This window comes from Heterocephalus glaber, unplaced genomic scaffold, assembly GCF_053883595.1.
Source record: "Heterocephalus glaber isolate CG9 unplaced genomic scaffold, H.glaber_assembly_v1.0 deba00001472, whole genome shotgun sequence".
NCBI lineage: Eukaryota > Metazoa > Chordata > Mammalia > Rodentia > Bathyergidae > Heterocephalus > Heterocephalus glaber.
Window position 1 is genome coordinate 11,280,727 of NW_028258315.1, and position 13,952 is coordinate 11,294,678.

At 42.0% G+C, this 13,952-nt stretch overlaps 1 pseudogene; it reads left to right on the top strand.

Annotated features, from left to right (window-relative positions):
• The first annotated feature begins 8,994 nt into the window (after nucleotides 1-8,994).
• Nucleotides 8,995-9,743, top strand: LOC101726382 (small ribosomal subunit protein eS6 pseudogene; annotated as a pseudogene).
• The last annotated feature ends 4,209 nt before the right edge of the window (nucleotides 9,744-13,952 follow it).

Sequence of the window (13,952 nt, forward strand, 5' to 3'; positions counted from 1 at the left end):
TCACTAAGTTGCCCAGGCTAGGCTAAACTTGTGATCCTTCTGTCTCAGTCTCCTGAGAGGAATACAAATAAATACCACCATGCTGTACTCAACCATTATATTTTTTTCAAATACTCTTTTAATGTCACTCTTTTTCTAGCCTCCTTGTGGGCTTCCAGTTGATATGATTAAAAACAATTTTTTTTTAGTTGATATGACTTTTAAAAACTTTTTGTTACTAACAGTCCCTTGACACTCTTCTTATTTTGTTTTAAATGTGTGTTCTCTCTGATTTTCAGACTTAAAGCTCCTCTGTCATCTCCTTCCTACTATTGCTCAGGGTTTTCAATACTGTTGTTATATTTTTCAGTGCTATAATTTCAATTGGTGGTTCTTCATAATTGCTATTCCTTCACTGATATTTTTTGCTTTTCATTTGGTTTAAGATAATTTATCATTGAAGCTTTTTTGTACCTTAAAATATTTTTCAGATAATTTCAGTAACTGATTTATCTCAGTGTCACATTAGTTGACTATCTTTTTTTTTATCATTTAAGATGTGATTTTCTTCCTGGTTCTTGGTGTGAGTGCTGTTTCTCAGATGCACTGTAGCCATTTAGGCTGTTGCCTTAGGACACTCGAAGTCACTTTTAAATCTTGTTATAGCATCTGGTCATTCTGCATAGGTTTTACACCTGATGCTGGCCTACCTTTCGTAGGCCATGGTTTTGATGACAATTTAATTTTCTGAGCCTATTTTCCATGCTATTTTGGTCTGCCTGGTTTACCTAGTGCTAGTAGAGCTCCCAGAGTGACAACCAGAAATATCTCCATGTTACTACAAGTCACCTGGGGAGAAAATCACCCCCAGCAGGGGCCATTGCTCTCCAGAAGCCAGAAGTAACCACAGTGCAGAACAGAGCATGATTCTGTGAGGAGAGTGGAAAGAATTCTCCTCCAAAGCTCACACAACTCTAGGATGCCACCCTGTGATTTCACACACCAACCCTTTTCCCTGAGAAGAGGAAAAGTCTTTATTTGCCTTTTTCTGCATCTGCCCACCCTTGTTCTCAGGGAGGATGCTGATAATGGCCCCTAAGAAGAGCAGGACACGATTTCCTATGTAACCCAGCTCAGAGTTAAAATAGCCCTTGCCAAACAAGTGGTCTTTATTAGGGAATTACAGCTCTCAAACTTCAAAGTGGAATCCTTCTAGAATTAGATATATACACTTATAGTCAGCTTTAAGATAAGCCGTCAGAGATTGTTATCAGATACATCCTCTTTTGCTTGTTAGTTGATTTTTTTTAATTTCTGCATTGCTGAAATGACATCACATGACCTTTTGAAAGTTTTTGCTTTTCTGCATGGAAACATAGGGCAATATTTCACAAAAACAAGGAAAAGTTTGCTATGCTTTGAAAAATCCCCTTATTTCAAAAACAAAAACGAACCAACAAAGAAACCCAAAACCAAGTTGCCAGATCTTTCATTACAGAGCTGTTCACACTTATTTGGTTCAAAGGAATTGTTTTGGTTAATCATTCGCTGCCCTGTGACTAAAAATGCCATCTTCAAACTGTATGAAAATGAAATGAAACCTCATAGAACACCTGTCTGCACAGTGGCTGAAGCTGAAGGTCACACCTGTTGACCTCTTTGGCATTTTCTGACTGCCAAGCAGATTTGTACTATTACATGTTAATTATAGATATCTGAGATCACTTCATATTACCTGGCCATTAAGCATTTTCCACCAATATTTTCTAGAGTGTTCATGGTACTTTGGCCCCCTAAAGTGATTCCAATTCTTTTTATTGGTGCCCAAGTTAATCATACAAAATAAAATCTACCTCTATCTTCTAACTTTGACAAAGTAGATTTCTTTGAAAGGTGGCCTGTTGAGGATAAGGTTGCTTTATAAATTGTGAGCTCCTGGGACAGAAGTATAGGATTATCAGCAAGTTAGAGCAACTATCTCCTGACTCTTTAGGTCCAGTATCCAGCCTCTTGTATCCTTTGTCTTAAAAGATGTCAAAACCATTTACCACTACACACTGCCATTTCCTCTTCTCTGTTCAACCCCAAGGTTCAGAAGTAGTCATGTTAAAAGGCTTTGCAAAAGGCCCTTACAGGGAGAGGATGAAGCATAGCCACATCTTCAAGGCTGTCTTCCAATGGGGTTGCTTTTCAATGAACGGACTTGAAATGCTGGTGAGATGACTGCTTTTCTGTTATGAGAAGCAGCAGTCACTGCACTGCATCCATGACACCATTTTAGGACTCCATTGCCAAAGACATCCTCCCTACCACTGTGGTAACAAGAGACATTTTCACAGTCTTTGGCTTTCCAGTGGAATAAGTGTGTCCACCCTGTTTCCATCAATCTGGCTGTCCCCTCAAAGTGAGCACTGGCTCAGGAGCTAGGAGACAAGCTACTGGGTCTAGAAGGCACTGGGCCAATCACCAGTTAGGAAAGTCCTGGCACTGCTGACTACCATCCATTTGAGGCTCTGATGTCTACCGTCATTGTCATTGCAAGGGGAAGACTGGGGAAATATTTGCAAGCTGCTGGACAACTCTCACATTGCTTTCCATCACTGTGATGAGGTTGCTGGCCTGCACTTCACTGTTGGCTTCTGAACATTTTTACAAAGTAGCCACCAGAGTACACTCCAAAGTGAAAGTTCTCTACTTCAGAGCTTGGGTCCAATTCTTCTCAAGTGTGTTGCCCTGGTGAGCTCAGCAAACTCTGCATCTCAGTTTCCTCCACTGTGAAATGGGAACAATAATCACATTCAACTTGTAGCATGGCTGTGCAGATTGAATGGGACAGCACATGTGGGTGCCGTGGGTAGAGCAGTTGAGGTTGTAATTATTCAAAATTCATGAGGTTTATGGTAGGGAATAAATGCAGAACCTTTGTCACTACAGTCACTATTTAGACAGAATTCGGTCCATGAAGCCCACAAGTGCCCATCCTAGGACATGTATTTGGGGGAGCAATTTTTGCAGCGTCTTGAGTGAACAGCATGGTGGAGGTGCTAAATCTAGTGCTAGACCCTTCATTGCTAGCAGCCTGAATTCTTTCCAGAAAAACTTGCTGGGAACAATTTCCAAACATATTTCACAGTTGTCTGAAGTCCAACATTTTCTTTCAAATTGAAGAAAAAAATCTTTATCTCAACCTGGGGCTTTCCATTAAGACCATAATGACCCAAAATTTCCCAGTAGCTCCTGCTGAGTTTCTTAGGAATTGAAAAGGGAAACTGAAATTGACCCTCAGACCAAGGTTTGTGAATTGTCATCAATGGGAGAGGGGGAGAAGGAGGGGGGGGAGACAGGGAAGAGGGGAGGGAAGAGGAGAGAGAGAGAGAGAGAAAATGTTTAGGAAGGACGGAAGACAATGCTGAGCTAGTGTGTCTGTCTTAGGGTGAAGGCTAAATGATAATTTGAAGTGTCCTCTGAGTAACAGAAATACAGAGAAATTCTACTGTGCTCAATTATTTATCATATTTTCCAGACTCAGAGAACTTATTTGGAATGCATAGCCCAAATATTGTCTAGTTAGAAGCATTTTCTTCTCAAGAAATCAGGCAGTAGGAATGATTCTTAGTCAATGATGGAGAAAAATGTGGATAAACTAAATGGATCCCACGGAAGTCTGGAGGATTTGGAGAGATCTGTGTGTTTGAGGAGGGGAATGGTCCTCATTATCTTGGTGATCACAGAAAGGAAAGAAGGGAATGCTGTGAAAGTTGGTTGGCATTCTGCTTTCTCTGACTCTCTGCCTCCACTGCAGCTCCATAGGAAGGCAATGGGAAACCGTGGTGCATACTGTTCTCCAGCCACGTGAGGAAAGGCTGCAGTACTCACTCCTAGAGCTCCTCAGGGTGCTGTACCTATTGGCCCCTGCTGGGATCTCTCCTTGAACAGATCGGCAGAGCGCCTCAGCTTCCCATCTGGGATGGGTGCTGCAGACTGAATGTCTGTGACTCCCTCCTCGAGTCCATCCAAGTCTGCTGGCATTTGGAAATGAGCCCTTTCGGAGGAAATGAGGACATGATGGTGGCGTTCACATGATGGGATTAGTGCCCTGTAAGAAGAGATGCTTTCAACCTTGCTTCCCCTCTCTTTTTGCAACCCATGAAGACATAACCAGCTGGAGTCCTCACCACCAGCCAATGAGACTGGCACCTTGATCTTGGACTTCTCAGCCCCCAGGACTGTGAGGAATAAATTTCTGCTGTTTACGCCACCCAGTCTATGGTGGTTTTGTTAAAGTAACCTAAATGAACAAGACAATAGAAACATCCACCCTCATCTTCCCTCTGTTTCTTTAGGTAGAAAGAGGATCACGGACAACATAAGACAAGACAGTGGATCCATTTGGCTCAGTGTGAACTGGGCTTGAGTGAAGGTTAGAAATAAAAGCTCCTTCAATTCCTTGAAAACAGGGGTGAGATACAGAAGGAAATAAAAGTTTTCTTTCAGAGAAGTAAACTGATCACTATTAAATACTAGCCACTTAAAATTATTACAGTGTGTGATTTTCATTAATTTGTGAAAAGAAATACAACATCCATACAAACAAAAATTAATATTAATGCTCATTAAGCATCTCAATGGCCTGAGCATGTACCAAGCACTTTACATATGTTCTCTCATTTTTTCCCTTTCCTACCATAGCCTAAAGCAAATAATATTGTGCCATTTGATGCTTGAGAAAATCACACCTATGGATTTGAGGGGTTAAATAACTTGTCCAAGGATGCACAATGAATAAATGGCAGAACTGGGACTAGAAGCCGTTGTTATCTCACTCAAAAACCAATTACCCTGTGAGGACTCTTTGTACTATCTTTGCAACTGTTCAATAAGCCTAAAACTATTCTAAAATTAAGTTTATTTTAAAAAATAAAACAAACTCCATTATGTACAATGCTCCACTATGTTGCCTCTCCAGATAACTTCTAAGTGGATATTGGTTTGTTTAAATGCTAAATTTCTTAGAAATCTTAAAAAAGTAGAATGTAAAATTTTCACTTGGGGATCCTGCCAGCACCTATATTAATTCCCAAAGCATTGCCTTGTACTCTTCCATGTAAAGCACGGAGCCTGCTGCTTGAAAAGCTCCCAGGAGATGTTAGTTATAGTCATTGTCATCATCAACATCACCACCGTCTCCATGAATCATCACAATTTATTACATTTTAAAATCAGTAAACATGTTAAACTCTCCCCTACTCTCAGTGAATGACTCAGGAGCAAGAACTGTAGTAGGTATCCAATACTATTTTCTGAAATGAATAAACTGCTGTGTTCACAATTAAATCATTTGGCAATGAATCTTCCAACAGGCAGTTTGTCTGTTTCTGTTTCTGATTTGTCTTTGCCTCTGGGAAGAAGGACATTGTCAGAGTGCTGCTCTCTCCGCGATTCCTGACTACTTTGTAGCTTCCATCAGACTGATGCTTGGAGTAGGATGCAGTGGTCTGGACTTGCAAGTCACAGACTCCAAAGGTAGCCTTCCTCTTGCATATCCTTCCTTGGCTCTAACTCAGACCAGCGACCAGCTTGGCTGTGCCGCACATCAAAGGAGAAGCTATAAATGGGAACAAAATTAACGCACCCTTCATGCCCAATGGACACAGTTTAAAAGGGGCAAAACTGTCTTCTCTCACTGTGACCTTAAATGTTTCTTATGCCGTGGTTCCATTTCTACTGAAAACTAACAAGTGTTGGCAAATTCCTGGGTTCTAAGAAGATCAAAGGCATAGACCCAGAAGCCTGACACAAACTCTGAAAAACAAGTTTTCACTGTGGCTTTCCTGACCCAGCAGTCTGTGCTCATGGAGGTGGCTGTGCCATCACGTGAGCAAAGACATTATAATAGTTCCAGGAAATTGCAGGAAATACCCTAGAAGCTCAGCACTATGCAACAGAACTTTCTGCAATGATGGAAACTTCTATTTCTGTGTTGTCCAACATGGTAGTCACCAGCTGCATGTTATTGTTGAGCCCTTGAAATGTAGCTAGTGCAACTAAAGAACTGAAATTTAAATTTTATTCTACTTTCACTGATTGAGAGTTAAATAGCCCCAAGTGACTAGTGGCTACCTTATTGGGTAGTGCAGCATCAGGGTGATAAACTATACCAGTTTACCTGGAATGTGTGTCTTTCCGTACCCAGACTAAAACAACCCCCGGCAAACTGGACCAGCTGGCCACACCATAGGTTGGATCCCTTTATAAAATATGTTTGGCATTTTCAGAAGTGAAAATTAGAATGTGGCAGCTACAGTGTACAATAAACAGGAGAGAAATGCAAAGACAAAGAACTAGTCAGGTCTGGTGGCCCATACCTGTCATCCCAGCACTCTGAAAGACTGAGACAGAAGGATTGCAAGTTCAAGCCCAGCCTTGACTACATAATGAGACCCTGTCTCAAAATTTTAAAAATATAAAAATGAAAATTAAAATTAAAAATGGCTGGGGATGTAGCTTAGTATGAAGATTCTGGGTTCAATCTTCAGTACTGGAAAATTAAAAACAAACCTGAGTTTTCCTTCCCAACCAAAACACAAATAAGTGTCAATTCTTCAAAATAATGAATTGATGAGACTAGAAGTTTGATCCTTCTAGTTTGAAGCACCCTGTGAAAAATCTTAGTAAAAAATATGAATATAGAAACACATACTGGGCACTTACCCTCAACTACTTGTAGAACCCAACAGTAACCAACTTGATTACATTTTGAATCCTATTAGAGACTGAAAGGCTACTGGCAGCTCCACTGAAATATCACAATTACCTTCAATTCCCTAGCCCACCCAAAGGTGTGGTTAAGATACACTAGAAGTTTCTTATCTGATATAATTTTCCTGGAAATAAATGTCTATATTAGTCAACTTTCTGGTGCCATGACAAAATACTTGAGACAATCAAGTTTAAGAGGAAGAAAAATTTACTTTGGCTCATGGTTTCAGAGGTTTCAGTCCATGCTTACTTAGCCCCACCACTATGGGCCTGTGGTGAAACATCATGGCAGGAAGCATCTGGTAGGGCAAAGCTCATTATGGTGGCAGGGAAGTGAAAGAGAAAGAGAGGAGTGGCATGCATCCCAATATATCCTTCAAGCACACACCCAGAGGCCTAACTTCTCTTACTGGGCTCTACTTCCTACAGTTTCTACCACCTCCCAAAAGCAACACAGGTTGACTGCCCAGCTTTCAACACATGACATTTAGGGGACCTTTAAGGTCCAGATCATAATCACTTCTGCATCCCAAAATCTCATCTATCTGAGCACCAGAATCTCAACTTCACCCGTAGAAATGGATTCCTTTTGGTTAAGTATTGTCTTCCATTAAGTCACAAATCTTTTCTAAAAATGGATCTCACATAACCATGTAATAGTACCACATTGTAGTTTTTTAATGGCTCATATTGATCTCAACTATCAAGGTCCTGAAGGAATGAAACAGAGCAGTGTTTTCCAAACACTTTAAATTATGCATCCTTATCAATAAAATATTTTAAGCTGTGTTCTCCATATGTGTATACTTATGGGTGTTATGGTCAATTAATTTGTCAATTAAGCACACACACACACACACACACACACACACACATATATATATATTTTGGTACTGAGGATCAAACTCAGAACCTTGCACTTGCAAGGCAGGCAGTGGCACCACTGAGCTAAATCCCCGGCCCATACATTTTATATTTTGAGGTCAAGTCCCACTATCAACTTTTTCTTTTGATTCATGTTGCTTTGTTTTGCTGCTGTCACATCTCTGGATCATTTGACCTGAATCAGTATCCTTGTTAAAATACAGGTTGAATATGCCTTATACAAAACCCTTGAGACTATAAGCGTTTCAAGATATTTGCACAGATTTAATTGGTTGAGTATTTCTAATCCAAAAATCTGAAACCTAGAACTTTTTGAGGGCTGTGTCGGCATTAAAAAAATTTCCAATTTCGGATTTTTTGCTTAAGGATCCTCAATCTGTACTTATGTATGTCAGTAGCACTGGTGGCCTGAATCATTGTGGCTTTATACGTAATGATGTCTTGAGTGTTTTGAGTCACAGAGTGAAAAAGAGCATTCTATTTTCAGTATCCTAGCATTATTACTTAGATTTTTATCTCTCAAATTTTGTAGTTTCACATTTCATCATTGTCTTTTCTTTTCTTTTCTTGTCATTGGGTTATTGGAGGATGGTGGTAGAGGGTAGAGCCACAGTTGCTGAGATAAATATAAGACTGAAGTCAAAGCCTTGGGTCTGGGTTTGTTTGTCTTTTTTTAATGAATCAATTTATTGGTAATTTTTCTGGCACTGGTTACTAAACTTCATTTTGCATAAGAATCACTTGTGAATCTCATTCAAAATCAGGATTTTTGATCCCATTCCTCAAAATTCTGCTTCAATTTGTCTGAGTAGGGGTCAAGAATCAGCATTTGTTGTAAAACTTCTATCCCTCATCCCAGGCAGTCCAACATCAGACTGTGCTCATATCCTAAGAATTATGGGAGGGTTGGGAATTTTGGATCACTAAAGCAACCCCTGCACTGGGCAGAATCATCCAGACTTTCCAACATGGTGAACTCTACTCAGAACCATGGGCTTTGTCACACAGTTGTCAGGAATAAATGGGGCAGTGGAGGTATATGAGTATTGTCGAGGGTGTGTATGCGTACAAATACAATATCATGTTTCCATCTATGAAGACACACTTGGAACTGATTTTCCTTTCCTCTCTCAAAAAGGAAGCTTGTTTTGAATATATCTGTTTTAATAAACAAGGTGACCTTTTAGAAATTATACTGTTTAAATTTTATACCTCTAAAGGATTATTTCTAATTCTATTTCTCATTAGTAGACATGCTATTTTTTGCCTTCTCCAGAAAGAATTGTTTCATCTATCTGGTTAAAAATGAGGTGCAGGGTGGAAGTTGGGCCATTTTTTCATGGCGCCCAGAGGGCAATCAGTAGCTTTGAGATGAAGCTGAACATCTCATTCCCAGAAACTCATTGAGGTGGATGATGAATGCAATCTCCATACTTTCTATGAGAAGTGTGTGGCCACAGAAGTTGCTGCTGACGCTCTGGGTGAAGAATGGAAGGGCTATGTGGTCCGAATCAGTGGTGGGAGCGACAAACAAGGTTTCCCCATGAAGCAGGGAGCCTTGACTCATGTACGAATTCTCCTGCTGCTGAGGAAGGGGCATTCCTGTTACAGACCAAGGAGAACTGGAGAGAGGAAGTGCAAATCTGTTTGGGGTTGCATTGAGGATGCCAACCTGAGTGTTCTTGAACTTGGTTATTGTAAAAAAAGGAAAGAAAGATATTCCTGGCTTGACTGACACTACTGTGCCTCACCACCTGGGGCCCAAAAGAGCAAGCAGAATCCGAAAACTTTTCAATCTCTCTAAAGATGAGGATGTCTGACAATATGTTGTCAGAAAGCCCTTAAACAAGGAAGGTAAGAAACCCAGGACCAAAGCACCCAAGATTCAGCATCTTGTTACACCACGTGTCCTTCAACACAAACGCCACCATACTGCCCTGAAGAAGCAGCGTACTAAGAAAAACAAAGAAGAGGCTGCAGAATATGCTAAACTTTTGGCCAAGAGAATGAAGGAAGCCAAAGAGAAATTCCAGGAACAAATTGCCAAGAGGCGCAGGCTGTCCTCTCTGAGAGCTTCTACTTCCAAGTCTGAGTCCAGTCAAAAATAAGAATAAGTAACAAATAAATTAGATCTGACTCAAAAAAAAAAAAAAAAAAAAAGAGACACAGGTCAAGCATGAATCCAAATCCCTTTGGGCCATCAAAAGAAAAATACAAGTACCATGATATCCAAGTGTACATCGCTCCACTTGCTGTAGATAATTGTTTGTGGGTGTGTGTGTGTGGAGGGGTTAATTTAGTTCCTAGAAAGCTCTTAAGACCCAACAAATAGACCGTACATAAGTGAACCTTCTCCCAGATCCTAAATATATCCAGACCTGCCTATACTCCAGTGGAATTCAGGATCCTAAATGCAGGACCCCAGATATAGTCAATGATAGCTATTGTTGAAATAGAAAGAAATATTTTGGGTGCAGATTCAGGGTTCTCTTACAAATGTTCTAAGTTTTACTGTTTTCATTTCTTTTGAGTAATGATCAAAAAGAAATAATCTTGAAAAATCCATAAGGATAATTGGTCAGAAAACTGGATCTCTTTCTCTTTGCTCACAGGAATTCACTTGTCAAGCTACAGTTAGTATGGTGAGCATGTTTCCACTACCCATATTTTGCATGTCTAACACGTGGTGTACAGTTGTGCCCTGGGTCACTTTGAAATGATCCCTAAAGCCCGTGCCACAAAGGCTCAGTGGCAGCAGGAAATGATAGGCCCATACGATGGGACAAAGAAGGGCTGTTCTCTCTCCATTGCTAGCAATGCAAATTCTCAAGTGTAAACCTATTATTTGTTGCTCACTAAAACCTCATTTATCCTCAAGGAATAGTATCTCCTTTGGGAGATTATTTGCAACCAAACCCATGGGATTTCTGACCCAAGTTCTTTGAGATTTGCTACTTGGGCTCAACAGGAAGGTCTCACAGTCACCCCTAAAGAAATCCTAACACTGACGGTTTACATTCAGGTCTCTTCCTGTTGCCATTAGCTGCTCTCCCTCCCCCATGCCGCTCACTTCCACTTCGAGCTATCGTAATCCCCACCAAAACTCCTCCTTCCTTTCTCTTGTATAATCTTCAGCATTTTCCAGGTGCCTCTCAGTTAATGTCATCCCCTGGTGGTTGGAGTATCTAAAGAATTGTGGGTGGAATGCAAAGATGTCAGGCTTGACTCAAAGACAAGATAGAGCAGCCACGGATTTCACCATTAGCCTGTAGTGTGTGTGTGTGTGTGTGTGTGTGTGTGTGTGTCTCGAGGGGGCTTCTCTCCTTCCACCCGACCCACTACTCCTGGCTGGATCACACACCACTAAAAGACTAAGCACTGCAACCTATACACACAGGGCCGAACTATGAATCTCTGAGTTTTATTCTTTCTCTGGGAATAGGAAGATTTTTCCTGATTGTAAAGAAGAAAATAAATTACACTTGGATGCCTAGGCTTTGAAAGAAAGAAAGATGGGGAAACAAGCACTTGCTGAATGTTAAGCGACTCAGTTTCGCATGGATGACTCATCCCCTGTTGAAGCGGAGCCTGGGGATGGTGCTTATCTGGATAGGCCAGGTGGCTGTGCCCCAGTATGGGTGTGCTCCACAGCTGCAGGTTGCAGGACACACCTGGGCTGGCTTTGATCTGTGTCTCCTTGGATTGCTGTGCTCTAGGTCTTCCAGAGCTATCAGTAAGCAGCTGAGCCTGCTCAGCCAGCTGTATCTGACCAGGGAGGGACCGTCTGGCAGCAGCAGCCCTATACTGACAGGCTCATCTACTGTCGACTTGAACAGTTAAAAGTCCGGGAAAATTCAGGCTGGATTAGTGAAGAAGGAATGCCCAGGAAAGTCACCGGTGGGGGAGGGGGACACCAGGCTGCCAACCAAGACGCGGCTCTGCAGTTTCCTTCTGCTAGTTGTAGGACCCCATCGGGTGGTCGGTACATAAAGGGGCCAGAAATACCCAAGTCAGAGGAAGCCTTGGGGATCAAAAGATTCCTTGCGTAGTGTTCAAATAAGAGGGAGGAAAAAAAAAAGCAGGCGTGGATAGTGAAAAGGCCTTCTGCCGTTGGGTCCCTCCTTGTCTGGCCAGGAAAAATGTTCCCCAGCACCCCTTTGTCATCTCTGACCAAAACTGTTAACGGTATTACAACTTTTCATGTGACTTCAAAGGAGAACTGTATTTTAGAAAACAGCTGGCAACGGTTTATGGCACACAGGAGAAATGCGTAGAAAAACCTAGGTGCACCTCATAACCTGTGGGCCTCCTGCAGTCGCCGCCTGGAAGCTGCCCTCGCTGCCCGGGTCTCCTACCAGGAAAAACGGAGCGAGCGGGAGATCCAGCACCACTTCCGGGGCACGGGGGATTTCCGGGCCCACGCCACGCGGTCCGGAGACACGCTCTTTGGGACATCAGTGCTCCTCCGCGGGAATCCCCGTGGCCCCTCCCCTGGTCACCGAGCTCCCTCTTTCCCAGCAGGAAGGAGACGCTCACTTGCGAGAGCTGTTTGTCTTGGGACTTGGCCTCAGCGGCGGGGTTCCTCAGAGAGGTCTCTCCTGGCAATGGTGAAGAGCCTAGGTCTCCCTCGAGGGCTGGTCCCAATTCATTTCGCTAGGGAACGTGAAGGTGGCTGTGGTTTGCAGAGCCTCTTGGCTGCTGAGAAGGCAGACAAAGGTGAGCAGGCAGCACACCTGACTGAAGAGGCTGGGCCCGCTGCCCGGAAGCGTGGGCGTGGTCGCTGGCAGGAGCTGCTTCCTTTTCTTTCTTTCTTTCTTTCTTTCTTTCTTTCTTTCTTTCTTTCTTTCTTTCTTTCTTTCTTTCTTTCTTTCTTTCTTTCTTTCTTTCTTTCTTTCTCTTTCTTTCTTTCTTTCTCTCTTTCTCTCTTTCTTTCTTTCTTTCCTTCCTTCCTTCCTTCCTTCCTTCCTTCCTTCCTTCCTTCTTCCTTCCTTCCTTCCCCCCCCGCCCCGCCTTTCCTTTTCTTGTGAGTGGGAGTCCAGAGGCAACTCCCTGCAGAGCTGGAACGTCCAGGAACTGGGGGGTGGAAGGAAGGTGTGTGAGTGTGTGACTGCTTGTGCACACTTGTGCTGGGTGTGTGCAAATGCGGTACCAGGTTTCTCCTGAGAAGCTCTGAACTGGTTTCCCTTTAACGAAACTTCCATTGTACAAGAGGTGACAAGAGCTTTGGGATTTTCGTCCAGGAGAAAGCATGAGTTTAAAATGTGTGGAAAAACCAAGTTGGTTTCGTATTTCTCTTAAAGGCACTAGAATCCCCCCGCCCAACAAAATCTTATGCTAGAGTCCCAAATTATAAATGAGATCAAAGCAAAGCTCCTCTGGTTGGAGTGAGTGTACATTTGCCCAAAGATCCAAACCCTCTACTCACTCTTTTCTACAGAGAGGAAGGGCTCAGAAGCACCCAGGGGCAGGACCCCCAAATCGCCAGAATAAAAATCGAATGAATCTGTGGAAGATTGGAAGAGACCTGCCCTTCAGGTTAGACAGACTTTCGTTCAGAGAGCGGCGAAGACATTGGCCGTTCATTAACATATCCGTACCTGAGTTTCCCCATCTGTAAATTGGAAGTAATAACACTTATGTTTTAGGACAAGAGAATATATGCCGAAAGAATGTATAGTCTTACACAGACCAAACCAGGAGACAAAAATAATAAATGACCCTGGAGATTTCTCTTTGCCCAAAACTTTTACGGCTGTTACCATCCTATTTTCCCAATAGCATGTGAGTGCTTTGTTCATTACCTTCTCTCTAAAAACAGGACAATCAAGACAATAAATAGACAACTCACGAAATCACAGAGAATATTTGTAAATCTTCTGATAAGGGCTATCTAGCCAGCATATATAAAAGTCTCTTACAATTCAACAACAAAAGACAAAATAGGCAAAGAAGATATACAAATGATCAATAAAAACCTTAGTCCTTTGCATTAGTAATTCAAATCAAACCAACAATGAGGTACCCCCCATATCCTATGGAAATAATAATAATACAGAAAATAGCAAGTTTTGGTGAGTATGTGGAAAATTTGGAACTTTCATATATTGCTAGTGGGTATGTGAAATAGTACTGCCTCTATGGAAAACAGTTTGGTAATTTATTAATAAGTTGACATAGAATTACCATATGACTCAACAATTCCTTCCGTTCCGTCCTAGGTATATACCCAAAAGAACTAAAAATAGGTATTCAAATCACAACTTGAAGTGTAAGGACCCGAGTTTGATCCCTGGTACCAAAACAAAACAAAACAAAACTTGTAAACAAAT